Here is a 6,000-nt window from a genome sequence, read left to right on the forward strand (position 1 = left end):
TTTTTGTAATTATCGGTATAAATGAAATTTTAAGCATTTCTGAGACACCTTTGCTTCAGTGAGCAGACCTTTAGTTGGCTCAAGATAGTTATACAACAAGTTCTAAATGTTAAGTTGTGGGATCATGAAGTGTGAAGTAAAGGAAACAATTTAAGACGACTTGAGGTCCTCACATACAACATGTCACGTGCAGTGTGTGCATCCCAGTGCTTCATCTGAGAAACTAACAAAACCGGCAAAACAGATTGCTGCTTGAAACCAGAAGGACTTTTGTGGATATGAAATAAAGTAATAGATACAGGTTTGCAGTCATTTGTGGTTAGTGCTGCTGCTATAAAAGAATATATACTCATGGGGGCAATACATGTGTAATTAGTATTGCCAGCAGTGGTAGCGCTCTTATCTGATACCTCTGTTCTGTGTAGGAGTGGAGTTCAGAAGACTGAATTATGTAATTATTCCACTTACAGAAGAACAAATGAAGGCTTAAAATATTGTCAGAATGGACTAAGCTTTTTTCTTTTTTTCCTCACTAGATATATGTGTATATAGATACATATATATATATACACACACATATACATATTTTCTTTTTTTTTTAAAGGGAAACAAAAGGGAGTGCATCAAACATTGTGTATCTTTTGCCTTTTGCCTGGTAAAAATGCATTGCATAGAAGATGATTAATTGTTTAAGTGACAGTGTTTATGATTTAGAAGTATACATATTGTTAACTCTTAGTTCATGACAAATATAATAATAGCAAAAGCAGGATGACCTACACTAGAAGATGTTTAGTGCTGTGAAAGGTGTTCCAATATGGAGATGGAGATTATTTAATACTAGTTTGGCTCTTGGCTACGGTTTGTGGATAACATTAACATTTTCTTGGGCAAAATCCTGTGGGTCCCAGTGGAATTGCAGAGGATGAAGAAAAACAAGCATCAACATTCAGCAAAGTCAGGGGAAATTGTTTTGAATTTTAAGCTACAGTCTTGTAAACTGAGTTGAGTTTTGTAGCCAACAGTGAATATGCAAGGTAAAGTTGCTCACTGTAGTATCATAAGGACTTCACATGCATTTATCCTGTGTCTCTTTTCGGGTAATTCAGAGCATGTTTTATTACTGTATCCTAAGCAGGCTGTTCCCAAGTTTGGCAGCAGTATAGGCAAAAAGGTGGTGAAACCAGACATTTGTCTTCACAGGCTGGTGAGGACAGTTGATGCTGTCACCCTCAAGTCAGGAGGTGCAGAGTGCCACTGGTGGCCCCTCCAGCAGTATATTCAACAGTTTATAGACAAAGCAAGCAAAACCAAAACCAAATCCTGCAGGATGCGTTTGTGTGTGGTCTAGACTCACAATAGGAAATCAACTACCCTTTCTCTTAAAATATAAAAAAAGTAAGTTAATCTGAGAGTAATTTATTGTAACCTGTGCTTAGCTTGAAGGTTCTTTCATCTGTTCCCAGACTTGGGGAAAAGCTTGTGTGTCTGAAAGCTTCATGTGCTGGAAAATATTTTACTTCTTTCTACCAGTCCCACACTTCTCCTATCTTTAGATAATTGTACTTACAATAGCAATAAAGCTTAGTGCCAAGGACTACTGTGTAAAAACATAAGCTGAGTCTGAGGAGAATTAATTGCAACATTTAAAGAGCGAAAAAAATTAGGTAGAACTCCAAAGAAAAACGTACTAGAAAAACATACTAGAAAAACATAACAGAAATGCAAAGCATTTCTTCAGAGGAAAAATATTGTAAAAATGCAAGCATAATATAAGCTAGCTCAGCCAAAAAAATACCCAAGGGAAAGAGGAGACAGGATCAACCATTTTTTCATCTTCCCTTTAAGATGAGAAAAGTACAGGGAAACACAAATTAACAAAAGTAAGACTTCATATTGGAAACTGAGCACCATGGAAAAAGACCACAAACTTAAGTTGCATGAAAATGCAATTTTGTCAATTAAAAGCTCAACTAAATACTGATTTTTTGTTGTTTAAAAAATCCATGGGGGAAAAAATAGCTTTTTTTAGCTACAAAGTATTCTGGAGACAGCTTAACATGTTTAAAATGATGGGGTTTAGGATGAAGTCTTTGGATCAGAGCCTGAACATTTACAACATAACAACTTAGTATGTTGTAATCAGTAGGTGGAGGCCAGAAATTTCATTATCATTTTCTCATAATCCTCTGAAAAAATTGGCACAGTTAGCCATGAGGATGAGGTGGTGTCCCATCTGAAAGATGGGTCAGTGTGTTAAAATTGTCTTCATGACTGTAAGTCTGTCTGAGGGGGACAGACAGACAAACAAAGGACATTCAGTCAGAAAATGCACATCCATCCATGACCAGATATCTTGTGTGATGTTCACAAATGCCGGTTCTCTGTCTCAGTCAATAGCAGTATATATCCCGTAGGAAAACTGATCAGTATATAACATGAGATGAGAGACTTGGGTATGATGAGGCCAAGCTGCCCTTAGTCAGTAGTTGCAGGTACTGAGAGCTGTGAAACTGTGACAGCGTGGACTTCAGCATTGCTTGAACTCATGCACAGGAGGCTGGGCAGAGGTGCAGTGCTCGCCCTGGTTCTCCTGGTACTTGGCTGGCTTGGCCATTCCCTGCCAGCTTTGCTTCAGCAAAACTGCAATGCTCATACTCCACTTGCACATCCACACCTATGGGGCCAGTGTGGATGTGCCATCAGAGCAAGTGCTAGGAACACACAAGTGGTTATGTTCACAAAGCCTTCACAAACCTACAAGTTATCGTCTTCTTGGAGGTGAATTGGAACAGGTCAGGAATTGCCTGGGTGAACAGGGAATAGTAGTTTGAGATGCAGCTGCCATCACAGTTTCCTTTGGCTGCAGATATGTGTTCCTATAGGCAAGGGTCCAGCCTAATTTACGATATTCCTTTTAGTAGTTCACTGTCACTGAACTTTTTTATAGTAGCACTAATGAATACACATGAAACTGTTTGTAGTTGTCTAGAGGACTCTACGCTGTCCCAGTGGACAGTGACATAGTGACGTCTGTTTGTATCCTAGGACTCCAATAGTTGCATCAACTTCTGCATGTAGCTCTCTCCCTAGGGCAAAAAGAAAAAAATTCTACCTAGTAGAAAACAACATAGCATGAACTTCTGCTATGAAATCTTTTAACCTGCCTGCTAACCTGATCTCTATTCTCCGTACAGATTTCCTATTGAAGATTAAGTTAGGTTCATATTTTCTCAAGTTATTTAAAAGAAACTCCAATGCCTTGTTCCCACTTATTTTAAAAGTGCATGAAGCTTTGGAATGAGGACAGCGGTTAACAAATCTTTTCCTCGAGCGCAGTGGAACATTTTTGTCACAAGACTAAAGCACATCTCTTCAAAGGCTTATTTCTGAGCATGAAGTAGGCATTTCTGCCCCAGGAAATTAAGGATCATCAGAAATCTTCCCCACTTGTAAATTACAGTTTTCAGCTTTGCCTTCCTCTAATGTAATCACCCCTAGAGCACCTAAATAGGGAGAGATTAATTAAACCCAACTATTAAACAAAAAAAAAAAAAAAACAAACCAAACCAAATCCCTGTAGCTTATTACCAACAAAAGTTAATTGTTATGCAGAATTTACAGTTCATCCCATGAGAAGGAACGGAAAGAAAGAAGCAGAACACATAATATTCGATGAGCTTAACAACCTGCTGGTATGTGCTCAGGTATTTCTGGTGCCAGTTGTAGGGAGTTCTGTGTAGAGTTCACACCGAGGGGGGCACGTCTGGAGCTGGCTTTCTTGGGGAAGTGACAGATGCACAGTTTGGAAGGCAGAGGTTGCCCCTAAGATGTTTATTCTGTGTTAGTTCTCGTTTTGGAGGAGTTCTTGGTGAACATATAGAAATTGTAGTGGTCAATGTGGAAAGATTTGTGATTAATCCTCTCTGCAGAGTGATTTATCCAGTGGACAGCCAAACATGCTGCATTGCAGAGAACTTATAAGAATCACAGAATCATTTTGGTGGGAAAAGACCTTCAAGATCATAGGGTCCAACTGTTAACCTAGCACTGCCAAGTCCACCTCTAAACATGTCCCTAAGCATGACATCTACATGTCTTTCAAATACCTCCAGATATGATGAGTCAACCACTTCCTTGGGCAGCCCGTTCCAATGCCTGACAACCCTTTCCATGAAGAATTTTTTTCTAATATCCAATCTAAACCTTCCCTGGTGCAACTTGAGACCATTTCCCCTTGTCCTATCACTTGTTACTTGAGAGAAAGGACCAACACCCTCCTTGCTACAACCTCCTTTCAGGTAGCTGTAGACAGTGATAAGCTCTCCCCTCAGCCTCCTTTTCTCCAGGCTAAACAGCCCCAGCTCCCTCAGCCGCTCCTCATCAGACTTGTGCTCCAGGCCCCTCACCAGCTTTATTGCCCTTGTCTGAACTCTCTCCAGCACCTCCATGCCTTGCTTATAGTGAGGGCCCCAAAACTGAACACAGGATTTGAGGTGCAGCTAGTTATCAAATCCTCTGCTTTCGTGTCCAGATTGCTTTGTTCCAATTATTGAAGAACAGCAGTCGTATGACTTAATGATTCAGCCTTCTTTTAGGGCTTTTAATCTTCAAATAATGTTTTTGATATTCATCAATTTCAAAATACTAACAACCGCATAGAAATGTTTCTGTCTGAACAGTTTATTTTCTGGGTGTGGTGATATTTTTTTTTTTGACCTTGCTGTTTCAGTATGTTTATAATCAATTACTTATATATTCAAAATATCATACAGTGTGATCATTTAGTCATAAAAGACACGGTACCAAATTTTAATGGCCCTATTGATGAGTTTGCTAGTTTAGTTATTCATGTAAAATGATAAGAAGGATGACTAACTCCTCCAATATCCTTTTTAAGCTTTCACTTTTAAAAAGCTGTTTTCCTAAAATTGTTTTTGAAAAGCTTTTAATGTTGGGAGCAGCTCCATGATTCTCACTTAGAGAAGATTTTTTTAATTATGTACTGTTTCTCTCATAACTGTAAAATAAAATCCAATCTTAAAAGGTGTTGGTTTAGTTTATTCAGTTATATTATTTAAAGCAAGAAGAAAGCCTTTATAAACCCATGATGCATCAGCGCATATATATTCTGGCATTTCCTTGTCCCAGGTTCTCCTTAGGTTTCTTTTATTTTGATATTTATTTTAGTGACGAAAACACTGAGAAATTTGAATGTAGTTCTTCTGACTTGTTAGGTAATTAGTGTAGCAACTTGGAAATAGCTAGCCCAGGAGCTGGAAAAATTTAAGGTCTCTCTGAAGTTGCTTTTAAAGTAGTCATGTGATGAAGTTAAGGTACATGTAGAGCAAAGCAAAAAATATAATTAAAAATTTATGCCTACATTTTAAATGTAAGTAATTGCATTCAGTGAAGTTGCTGTCTTCCATTCTGATCAGTTTTTATCGGTGCTCTGTTTTTGTTGCTATCATTTCTCACTATCATAAACTGTAGTATTGGTGAGATGTTCTCTCAAAGATTCAATTATTCTGCTTATCCTGTCACAATGGTTTTCGTGCTGCTTGTATTCCCAGTGTTTACTGATATATTCCATGTAAATAATTTGAGGAAGTGAATTTGAATAATTGCTTCCCTGAGGAATGCAGTCCATAGCTTTGTATTAAAATTTAAATTGATGTTTTTACATGCCCCAGACTAGTACACCTGGGGATAAAGAAGTCATGAAAACATGCATGCTTTTGAGTTGTGTTGAAGTCACTCCTTTAAAGGAGTGACTGATTTTCAGGTTGATAAGCAAATTTTCACTGATTTCAGTGTATCAGTGTTTAGAGTTCATATTTTGGAGTTATGTTAATTTACATCAGTAAGCATCCTTTGCTAACTTGTACTACTAAAATGACTTCATTTATGCTAAATAATGCAAAAAACAAGAGGATGTTGTTATGCAAAATATGGAATTTATGTAGGAAAAAGCTGTTGCTTTGTTATGGGGGCTCTTTT

This window comes from Streptopelia decaocto (genome assembly GCF_964273445.1).
Source record: "Streptopelia decaocto genome assembly, chromosome: 2".
Classification (NCBI taxonomy): domain Eukaryota; kingdom Metazoa; phylum Chordata; class Aves; order Columbiformes; family Columbidae; genus Streptopelia; species Streptopelia decaocto.